The sequence below is a fragment of the Budorcas taxicolor genome, chromosome 4 (assembly GCF_023091745.1).
Source record: "Budorcas taxicolor isolate Tak-1 chromosome 4, Takin1.1, whole genome shotgun sequence".
Classification (NCBI taxonomy): Eukaryota; Metazoa; Chordata; class Mammalia; order Artiodactyla; family Bovidae; genus Budorcas; species Budorcas taxicolor.
In genome coordinates, this window is record NC_068913.1 from 57,957,171 (window position 1) to 57,969,664 (window position 12,494).

Genomic DNA, 12,494 nt, shown 5'->3' on the forward strand with positions numbered 1-12,494 from the left:
TGTTTTTCTGGAACTCTCTTGCTTTTTCCATGATCCAGCAGATGTTGGCAATTTTATCTCTGGTTCCTCTGCCTTTTCTAAAACCAGCTGGAACATAAGGAAGTTCACAGTTCACGTACTGCTGAAGCCTGGCTTGGAGAATTTTGAGCATTACTTTACTAGCGTGTGAGATGAGGGCAATTGTGCGGTAGTTTGAGCATTCTTTGGCATTGCCTTTCTTTGGAATTGGAATGAAAACTGACCTTTTCCAGTCCTGTGGCCACTGCTGAGTTTTCCAAATTTGCTGGCACTCAATTTCCAAATTGAGTGCAGCACTTTCACAGCATCATCTTTCAGGATTTGAAACAGCTCAACTGGAATTCTATCACCTCCACTAGCTTTATTCGTAGTGATGCTTTCTAAGGCCCACTTGACTTCACATTCCAAGATGTCTGGCTCTAGATGCGTGATCACACCATCATGATTATCTGGGTCGTGAAGATCTTTTTGTACAGTTCTTCCGTGTATTCTTGCCACCTCTTCTTAATATCTTCTGCTTCTGTTAGGTCCAGACCATTTCTGTCCTTTATCGAGCCCATCTTTGCATGAAATGTTCCCTTGCTATCTCTAATTTTCTTGAAGAGATCTCTAGTCTTTCCCATTCTGTTCCTCTATTTCTTTGCATCGATAGCTGAAGAAGGCTTTCTTATCTCTCCTTGCTATTCTCTGGAACTCTGCATTCAGATGCTTATATCTTTCCTTTTCTCCTTTGCTTTTCGCCTCTCTTCTTTTCACAGCTATTTGTAAGGCCTCCCCAGACAGCCATTTTGCTTTTTTGCATTTCTTTTCCATGGGGATGGTCTTGATCCCTGTCTCCTCCACATAGCTAGCAGCAAAGTGCAGTCTGGCTTTAGTCTCATGGGGAGCAGCCTCTTGTATTCCACTTTAAATCCAGAAAAACTTGTTTAGTCACTCAGTTATGTCTGACTCTTTGCTACCCTATGGACTGTAGCCCACCAGGCTCCTCTGTCCATGAGACTCTCCAGGCAAGAATACTGGAGTAGATTGTCATTCTCTTCTCCAAGCGATCATCTCGATCCAGGGATCGAATCTGTGTCTCCTGCATTGGCAGGAGGATTCTTTACTGCTGAGCCACCAGGGAAGTCTAGAAAAACTTGGTATCTCCACAAGTCTATTGTATAATTTCCTCCAAGAGGGGACAGTGGAAGGAGACCAAATGCAGTATTTGCCTGTTGCACCCAAGACTATTTCCAACTCACAGCCTGACTGTCCCCCTCTGCTTCTCTTACGGGGTTGCTGAAACTGCACTGGCCTCAGACAAGTTAGTGCAGGGATAGAAAGTGGGCTGGGCCAGTAGGTGGGGCGGGTCAAAGGGGTGGAATGTTGAGGAGATATTAATGTTAAAGAGCTGGGGCAACAGCATACAGATGGAGAGAATACATGCTGACAACACCAAAGTAGGAAAAGCGAGGTCGGTTCAGTGAACTGGAGGCCCGGTTGCCTGGAGAGTAGCGGGCACAGGAGAGTGACATGAAAGGAGGGTGGAAGTGAAACTCTTGAGGGCTTTGGAGATCGTGTAAGAAGTTAACTTGCCTCCATGTTTGATGGGAAGCTCTCTGTATGAAATGGAAAATCCACTTTGAGGTTTTAAATAACAAAGGGGATTTATTGACCCAAGGAAATGAAAAGTCCAGGGGACCTTGAGATGAGTGAGGGCTCTGGTTTCATTTCTTAGGTATTCTCGTCTTCGCCCTTCTCTTGAGAGTCTTTGGGCTAGTTTCTCTCAAGGTTGAAAGGTGGTTTGGGCAGCAACCAGGGTACAGGTGTCTTTTTTTCCAAAAGGAAAGGGATGGTCTGGCTTCCCTAAGCAGCATAACAGAACTCCTCACCTTCACTGTGTCAACCTGCACCAGTCACGGTGGGCAGGCCTTTGCTATGGCCCTCTCTGCATAACCCAATCTCTGCAGTGACGTTCTCACCCCAAGCAGGAATCCCTTGAAGCTAGGGCTGGGGTCAATCCCAATGGCATGGCTGCTGGTTTGGACTTCATCTTTGTAGTCAGCAACAGAGGCATTGGAGTGAGTTGCCTTTTCTGAGAGTAAGCAATTAATGATTTTTATTTTTTGTCTTTCACTTTCTCTTCCTTTTTTTTTTATTGTTTACAATTTACCACAGCATATTGTTTTGTTCTTATGTTTTCAAAACTCATAATCTACATGGTTTTACTAGAGTTTTATTTACTGCTGTGTATCAAAGTCAAGTGACTGAAAATATCCTCAAAAATGTTTTTTTGTAGTCTAATTTTACAAGCCCAAAAGACACAGCTTCACTTGAATATTAGAACACTGTGAGATTAATATTAATTTAGCTGAACATTATCAGTTTGAATTAACATGCTTGCAATGCCATTCAGTCTTGCAAATTGCTATCCTCAGGAATTGAACGTGCTTTAGCTTTTCAAAGTATCAATTATAAGGCATGAAAGTTCAACTACAGCTCCTGGTTTAATCCTTTAGCTATCCATCATCTAAAGCTTACAGAAACAGTTGAATTAAATTTCAAGGATGTAGGGTGGCTATTTTTGCAGACTAAGCAAACAATAGCTGCAATTTGATGCCCTTGATAGAAATGGACTGGTATGTTAATTCTACGTATAAATTCAGCAAAGCAAAGAATTTGCTTTTGTTCTCATTCAAGTTCGAGTCCATCCTCTCAAAAATAATTCCTATTCCTTCATTCATTAAAGAAGTTCGGGACTTGGCTTTGTCTAATTTTGAATTTCCATATATTATTTTGTCATGGATTTCTTTGTTGTGCTTTGCTCCATCTCTCTGATCTTCAGTTATCTTGACCTTTTTACTTCTGTTTAGGATCCAAGTTCCTGACTAGATACCTCACAACACTGTTTTGAAGGTCAGTATGGAGAAGCTGTGAGGACTGCTACAGTCTACATGAAACGTTTACTTTTGTGATAATACAGCATCTGTAGTTGGAGCAGTTACTGTTCAGGCCCTTTTGTATTACAGCTTCTTCAGTCTTTGTGTGAGGGTTTTCTCCAGTCTCTTGAGTTGGTGGACAAATATCCCCAGCTTTTTGCCCCTTGGTGGTGCTGGTAGGTGGGGGGCAACTCTAACAAGTGTTCTATGCAATCTCTCAGAGGTGAAGCCCTGTTCCCATAGCAGAAACTTCATCAAGGCACTGTTTTGTGTTCCTTCCATTTTATTTTTCACTTTCTGAACTGGTATTTCCTGGATTTACCCCTCAAATTGACCATCTGTCCTCAAATTCTTACGGTCTGTTTCTGGTGGGACTTAGCCTAAGACTCTAGTTCCAAAGGCTTTTCAAAAATATACATGCAGCCAGCATTCTAGGGCTTTATCGCTAAGCCTTAGTCCTGAATGGAACCAAGTCTACTTTGTCTCCTGATTACTGGGACTTAGTGTATCTAGTGCTAATTCTCTGAGAGGTAGTTTTCTAGTAATTCTGGCCACACCTACCATTTGCTGAGAGACTGTACCTTACAGAAAAGCCAGCTGAAACATGAGTCAAGCAGATGGAGATGAAATATCACCATTATTGCTAATAAAGATGATATTCAAAAACATGGCTTATAGCTGTGGGCAAGTGAGTTTTCTAACATTGAACCCCAAAGCCAGACAGTCTTATGCACAAGGTCATAGACAGAGTTGGACAGCGGAAGGACTCCAACTGCCCTGGCAGAGCCTGCTACTCTGAAGTCTGCAGAAAGGAGGAGCAGAACAGGATGTGTTTTCTCTGCAGAGACAGGTCCCAAAGAGAAGGAGGAGGAGGAAGGGGCTGCATCACATATGCCGAACTCCTAATCTCCAAATTTCCTGTTAGAAAATTCATTCCTCCCTTGTAGGAATGAGTGGGGCCAGAAAGAAACCCAGAATGTTATTGTAATGGATTCCTTCCCTCATAGAAACAAGATGCTAGAGGAAAGGAGTTCCCTCTTTCCAACATTCCCCAGGTTTTTATTCTCTTAGCTCCCTGGGTTTAACCATTACACTCCGGGCCGACTGAGAGTGTGACCGGCTACCCTGCAGGAGATCATCTTTTAATATGATGACAGTGTAGCCCCCACCATGAGCATACCCCCCAACCCAAATGGCAACTACTGTTTATTTGTGTGTGCTCCTGGTCCTGGTGGTGAAAAATGTAGCTATTGCCCCCAAAAGGCAATTTAGTGACTGAAGTAATCATAAGCCATGCTGAACCCAGTTGAAAGTTTCCCATTTCATTTTTCATTCTGACATATCTAATCATGTTGTTTAGGACAGTCTATCAGAGGTTCTGCCAGGAGATTATATAACATTGTAAAGATGTTTGAGGAGAAAATACTCCAGTAACATGGAGAAGGCAATGGTAACCCACTTCAGTACTCTTGCCTGGAGAATCCCATGTACGGAGGAGCCTGGTAGGCTACAGTCCATGGGGTCTCGAAAAGTTGGGCATGACTGAGCGACTTCACTTTCACTTTTCATTTCCAAGCATTGGAGAAGGAAATGGCAACCCACTCCAGTGTTCTTGCCTGGAGAATCCCAGGGACAGACGAGCCTGGTGGGCTGTCGTCTATGGGGTCACACAGAGTCAGACATGACTGAAGAGAATTAGCATGCATGCATTCCAGTAAAATATTGATGTTCCCAATTTAAATACAACCCCTCTACCATTGTGAATTTCCCAGGGGGAAATCAGAGTTCTAAGATTAGATTCTCTTTTCTGCTTGAGTTAAAAGGCATTAGCCTAAAACTCATCCTTCCCAGTTTCTAATTCTTGCCTGCCACCCCCTCTCCCTGCCCCCAGTTGTGCCAGGCAGCATGTAGGATTTTAGTTCCCCAATCAGGGTTCAAACCCGTGCCCTCCACAGTGGAATCGAAGTCTTAACCACTGGACTGCCAGAGAAGTCCCTACTTCTGCTCACTGTGAACCAGAGGGGTTCTTCCTATCTGTGGTTCTTTTAGCAGCTTGGACAGGGTCTCATTAGAACCACTAGTGTGGCTTTTTTTCAGAGTCTCAGAAGTTAAACACCACATTTCCATTATACCTCACTTTTTAAGGAGTATCATCAAAGCACTCAACACCAACAAAGTGAAACAGAAAAAAAAAAATCAATACCAAGACCTTCAAGTAGTTATCAAGACAAAGTGATGCTTTCAGAACTTTGCACTTTTCATAAATGAGACTCAGCGTCATCTTGATTTGGGCTTCACAGGATGCTAGTCCATCTGTGTAAGTCATCTGAAATCCTTGATCTGTAAACAAAGTCAACTGGGAGGAAGCTCCCTCAAGAAGTTAAAGCCGGCAATATATTTTGCCATTCCTGTGGGAAGAATCAACATATTTCTCTCAGGGTGACATGAGGCTGTAGGAGGTCAGAATACACCATCCCAATATATGCCCTCTGGCATAAGGATTATTTTGAGCTGAAGGCAACTGCACAAAAACAGGCACAATATGAGCTCTTTGCTGTTTCCTACCAACCTAGATAGAATATTAAAAAGCAGAGATATTACTTTGCCAACAAAGGTCCGTCTAGTCAAGGGTACGGTTTTTCCAGTGGTCATGTATGGATGTGAGAGTTGAACTGTGAAGAAAGCTGAGTGCTGAAGAATTGATGCTTTTGAACTGTGGTGTTGGAGAAGACTCTTGAGAGTCCCTTGGACTGCAAGAAGATCCAACCAGACCATCCTAAAGGAGACCAATCCTGGGTGTTCATTGGAAGGACTGATGCTGAGGCTGAAACTCCAATACTTTGGCCCTGTGATGCGAAGAGTTGACTCATTGGAAAAGACTGTGATGCTGGGAAAGGATTGGGGGCAGGAGGAGAAGGGGATGACAGAGGATGAGATGGCTAGATGGCATCACTGACCAGATGCACATGAGTTTGGGTGAACTCCGGGAGTTGGTCATGGACAGGGAGGCCTGGCGTGCTGAGTCGCAGAGTCGGACATGACTGAGTGACTGAACTGAACTGATCTTATGCAAAACGGTATCACAAATTTCTCTGTGAAGATTTCCCCATCCCAGTGCCAGCCCCTCACTGTCCATACCAGAAAGAGAATGACAACTTCCAGTAATACAGGAGATAGGCTGGCCCCATGAGTCTACACAACAAAACCTTACTAACTAGGTTAGTTAGCTACCATTGGTTTCCCATATATTTGCCTTCCTACAGTTCGCTGCCCCTGTGTGAGTGTGAAGTCGCTCAGTCATGTCCAACTCTTTGTGACCCCATGGACTGTAGCCTACCAGGTTCCTCCATCCATGGGACTTTCCAGGCATTTCCTTGGAAATGGCTTGGAAAGTGGCTTGGCATTTCCTTCTCCAGAAGATCTTCCCAACCCAGGGATTGAACCCGGTTCTCCTGCATTGTAGGCAGACACTTTACCGTCTGAGCCACCAAGGAAGCTCCTAGTAGCTCCCAAGTCCTTTCCATTTGTCTTCGCATTTCTAAGAGTGTCATGCCCTACTGACTGAGCTAGCCACGCACCCTTCACAATTTTTAAATGTAACCTTTTGTTCAAATGATATAAAACCTCCAAGTTTAAGCTGTTTCTTTGTGAGTTTTCTCTCTTTCTGGGAAACTCCCTCATCATGTAAAACTTGTAACATCAAAGAAACTTGCATGTCTTTTCTCATTTTAATATGTCTGTTATCAGACTATTGTGCAGACCCAGCCAGAGAATCGAAGAAGGTAAAGAAGAATTTTATTCCCCACAATTTTTGCATTCTTGCCAAGTTTAGAAATAGCAATGATGCGAAGGCAGCCACAAGTCTGTTGTGAGATCTTTCTCTCCCACCTTGACTCTTAACACCCCTTAACTTCCATTTCCCCTTTCAACCCTCTGTCTTCAACATTCCCTGATCCATGGAACCTGGGCTTTAAACAATGACACAGTGGCTCCTACTGTTGCCTTTTGCTGCGGAATAGCTTGGGCGTGTGAAGCCTGCCATGTAAGGGGAGTTTTTCCTTCATCCCCCACAGTTTGTTTCAGCTGGAAAATGTCCTCAGCAGGCTCCTGAACTAAAGCTGTTGTTGACATTTCTGCAGCTTGAATTTCTAGGTGTATTAGGATTAGTTTCAGATATGAATGATAGAAAATCCAAAACAACAGGGAGAAGGTTGAAGTTTACTTTGCTCACATAAATGTCAGGTCAGCATTCCAGTGCTGGTGTATCCTCCCAGCTACACTATAGCTCCAGCTACACTATAGCTCCAGCTACAGCTCACTGTCCCACATGCAGACATCTACATCCTAAGCAAAAGAAGGTAGGAAAGGATGAAAGTAAAGCAAAGGGTGCTTCTGTCCAGTTTCTTAAGGAAGACATGTACAGGCATACCTTAGAGACACTGCGGGTTTGGTTCCAGACCACTGCAACAAAGTGAGTATTGCGAGAAAGCAGGTCACATGAATTGTTTGATTTCCCTGTGCATATAAAAGTTGTGTTTACACTATACTAACTGTGTAGTAGCGTTATGTCTAAAAAAACAATGTACATACCTTAATTTAAAAATACTGCTAAAAAATGCTAACCATCATCTGTGAGTCATAATCTTTTTGCTGGTGGAAGGTGTTACCTTCATATTGATGGTACTGACTGATTAGGGTGATGGCTGTTGAAAGTTGGGCCGGCTTGAAATAGGACAACAATGAAGTTTGACTCATTGACTCCTTTCATGAATCCTTTCTCTGCAGCATAAAATGCTGTTTAGATAGCATTTTATCCATAGAATTTCTTTCAAAATTGGAGTCAATCCCCTCAAGCCCTGCTGCTGTGTATGAACTAAATTTATGTAATATTTTAAATCTTCTGTTGTAATTTCAACAATCTTCACAGCATCTTCACCAGGAACAGACTCCATCTCAAGACACAACTTTCATTGCTCATCCTTAAGGAGCAACTTCACTTCTATTCATGCTTTATATGAGGTTGTGGCAGTTCAGTCACATCTTCAGGCTCCACTTCCAATTCTAGTTGTCTTGCTATTCCCACCACATATGCAGTTATCTCCTCCACTGAAGTCCTGAACTCCTCAGTCATCCATGAGGACTGGAATCTTCTTTCAATCTCCTGTTAATGTTGATATTTTGACCTCTTCCCAGAAATCACAAATACTCTTAGTGAATGCTGAATCCCTTCCAGAAGGATTCAACTGGCTTTGCCCAGATCCATTAGAAGAATCACTATCTTTAGCAGCTGTAGTCTTAGAAAATGCATTTATTAATAATTAGACTTGAAAGTTGAAATGACTCCGATCTATGGGCTGCAGAATGGATGCTGGGTTAGCAGATATCAAAATAACACTGATCTGGTTGCACATCTCCATCAGAGCTCTCGGGTGACCAGGTGTATTGTCAATGAACACTAAAATTTTGAAAGGAATCTTTTTTTCTAGGCAGATCTAAAGAGTGGGCTCAAAATACTCAGTCAAATATGTTGTAAAACAGCTGCGCTGTCACGCAGGCTTTTTGTTCCATTTACAGAGCACAGGTAGTGTAGACTTCACATAATTCTTAAGAACCCCACACTTTTCAGAATGGTAAATGTGCACTGGTTTCAACTTAAAGTCACCTGATGCATTAACCCAAACAGAAGAGTCAGTTTGTTCTTTGCAGGCTTGAAGCCAGGCATTGACATCTTTCTTCTAGCTATGAAAGTCCTGGATGCCATCTTCTTCCAATAGAAGGCTGCTCTGTCTACACTCAAATCTGTTGTTTGGAATAGTCACCTTAGTAAATTATCTTAGCTAGATCTTCTGGATACCTTGCAGCAGCTTCTACATCAGCACTTGCTGCTTCACCTTGCACTTTGATGTGATGAGTCCAGTTTCAGTTCAGTCGCTCAGTCGTGTCTGACTCTTTGTGACCCCATGAATTGCAGCACGCCAGGCCTCTCTGTCCATCACGAACTCCCGGAGTTCACTCAGACTCACGTCCATCGAGTCAGTGATGCCATCCAGCCGTCTCATCCTCGGTCGTCCCCTCCTCCTCATGCCCCCAGTCCCTCCCAGCATCACAGTCTTTTCCAATGAGTTAACTCTTCGCATGAGGTGGCCAAAGTACTGGAGCTTCAGCTTTAGCATCATTCCCTCCAAAGAAATCCCCGGGTTGATCTCCTTCAGAATGGACTGGTTGGATCTCCTTGCAGTCCAAGGGACTCTCAAGAGACTTCTCCAACACCACAGTTCAAAAGCATCAATTCTTCGGCAGTCAGCCTTCTTCACAGTCCAACTCTCACATCCATACACGACCACAGGAAAAACCATAGCCTGGACTAGATGGACCTTAGTCGGCAAAGTAATGTCTCTGCTTTTGAATATGGTATCTAGATTGGTCATAACTTTTCTTCCAAGGAGTAAGCGTCTTTTAATTTCATGGCTGCAGTCACCATCTGCAGTGATTTTGGAGCCCCAAAAAATAAAGTCTGACACTGTTTCCACTGTTTCCCCATCTACTTCCCATGAAGTGATGGGACCAGATGCCATGATCTTCGTTTTCTGAATGTTGAGCTTTAAGCCAACTTTTTCACTCTCCTCTTTCACTTTCATCAACAGGCTTTTTAGTTCCTCTTCACTTTCTGCCATAAGGGTGGTATCATCTGCATATCTGAGGTGATTGATATTTCTCCCAGCAGTCTTGATTCCAGCTTGTGCTTCTTCCAGTCCAGCGTTTCTCATGATGTACTCTGCATATAAGTTAAATAAGCAGGGTGACAATATACAGCCTGGACGTACTCCTTTTCCTATTTGGAACCAGTCTGTTGTTCCATGTCCAGTTCTAACTGTTGCTTCCTGACCTGCATACAGATTTCTCAAGAGGCAGGTCAGGTGGTCTGGTATTCCCATCTCTCTCAGAATTTTCCACAGTTTATTGTGATCCACACAGTCAAAGGCTTTGGCATAGTCAATAAAGCAGAAATAGATGTTTTTCTGGAACTCTCTTGCTTTTTCAATGATCCAGCAGATGTTGGCAATTTTATCTCTGGTTCCTCTGCCTTTTCTAAAACCAGCTTGAACATCAGGGAGTTCGCGGTTCACATATTGCTGAAGCCTGGCTTGGAGAATTTTGAGCATTACTTTACTAGCGTGTGAGATGAGTGCAATTGTGCGGTAGTTTGAGCATTCTTTGGCATTGCCTTTCTTTGGAATTGGAATGAAAACTGACCTTTTCCAGTCCTGTGGCCACTGCTGAGTTTTCCAAGTTTGCTGGCATATTGAGTGCAGCACTTTCACAGCATCATCTTTCAGGATTTGAAATAGCTCAACTGGAATTCCATCACCTCCACTAGCTTTATTCGTAGTGATGCTTTCTAAGGCCCACTTGACTTCACATTCCAGGATGTCTGGCTATAGGTTAGTGATCACATCATCATGATTATCTGGGTCATGAAGATCTTTTTTGTACAGTTCTTCCGTGTATTCTTGCCACCTCTTCTTAGTATCTTCTGCTTCTGTTAGGTCCAGACCATTTCTGTCCTTTATCGAGCCCATCTTTGCATGAAATGTTCCCTTGCTATCTCTAATTTTCTTGAAGAGATCTCTAGTCTTTCCCATTCTGTTCCTCTATTTTTTTGCATTGATCGCTGAAGAAGGCTTTCTTATCTCTTCTTGCTATTCTCTGGAACTCTGCATTCAGATGCTTATATCTTTCCTTTTCTCCTTTGCTTTTCGCCTCTCTTCTTTTCACAGCTATTTGTAAGGCCTCCCCAGACAGCCATTTTGCTTTTTTGCATTTCTTTTCCATGGGGATGGTCTTGATCCCTGTCTCCTGTACAATGTCATGAACCTCATTCCATAGTTCATCAGGCACTCTATCTATCAGATCTAGGCCCTTAAATCTATTTCTCACTTCCACTGTATAATCATACAGGATTTGATTTAGGTCATACCTGAATGGTCTAGTGGTTTTCCCTACTTTCTTCAATTTAAGTCTGAATTTGGCAATAAGGAGTTCATGATCTGAGCCACAGTCAGCTCCCGGTCTTGTTTTTGTTGACTGTATACAGCTTCTCCATATTTGGCTGCAAAGAATATAATCAATCTGATTTCGGTGTTGACCATCTGGTGATGTCCATGTGTAGAGTCTTCTCTTGTGTTGTTGGAAGAGGGTGTTTGCTATGACTAGTGCATTTTCTTGGCAAAACTCTATTAGTCTTTACCCTGCTTCATTCCGCATTCCAAGGCCAAATTTGCCTGTTACTCCAGGTGTTTCTTGACTTCCTACTTTTGCATTCCAGTCCCCTATAATGAAAAGGACATCTTTTTTGGGTGTAACTTCTAAAAGATCTTGTTGGTCTTCATAAAACCGTTCAACTTCAGTTTCTTCCGTGTTACTGGTTGACAGAATGTGGTCCACTGGAGAAGGGAATGGCAAGCCACTTCAGTATTCTTGCCTTGAGAACCCCATGAACAGTATGGAAAGGCAAAACGATAGGATACCGAAAGAGGAACTCCCCAGGGCATTAGGTGCCCAATATGCTACTGGAGATCAGTGGAGAAATAACTCCAGAAAGAATGAAGGGATGGAGCCAAAGCAAAAACAATACCCAGCTGTGGATGTGACTGGTGACAGAAGCAAAATCCGATGCTGTAAAGAGCAATATTGCATAGGAACCTGGAATGTCAGGTCCATGAATCAGGACAAATTGGAAGTGGTCAAACAAGAGATGGCAAGGGTGAACGTCGACATTCTAGGAATCAGCGAACTAAAATGGACTGGAATGGGTGAATTTACCTCAGATGACCATTATATCTACTACTGCGGGCAGGAATCCCTCAGAAGAAATGGAGTAGCCATCATGGTCAACAAAAGAGTCTGAAATGCAGTACTTGGATGCAATCTCAAAAACGACAGAATGATCTCTGTTCGCCTCTAATGCAAACCATTCAATATCCCAGTTATCCAAGTCTATGCCCCAACCAGTAACGCTGAAGAAACTGAAGTTGATGTGATGAGGATGGCTTCTTTCTTTAAACTTCATCAGCCACCCTCTGGCAGTGTCAAACTTCTCATCTGCACGTTCCTCTCCTCTCTCAAGTTTTCAGAGAACTGAAGAGAGTTAGGGCCTTGATGTGGATCAGGCTTTAGCTTCATGGAATATTGTGGCTTGTTTGATCTTCTATCTAGACCATTAAAATGTTCCCTGTACCAGCAGTAAGGCTGTTTTGCCTTATCATGCATGTGTTCACTGGAGTAGCACTTTTCATCTCCTTCAAGAACTTTTCCTTTGTGGTCACAACTTGGCTGTTTGGCAGGCCTAGCTTTTCTATTTCACCTTCCAATGTGCCTTCCTCACTAAGCTTAATAATTTCTAGTTTTTGATTTAAAGTGAGAGACATATGACTCTTACTTAGAGTGAATACTTAGAGGCCAGTATAGGGCTACTCATTGGCCTATGTTCAACATTGTGTTTCAGGGAATAGGGAGGCCTGGAGAGAGAGAGAGATGGGCTGTTTTGGTGTGCTCATG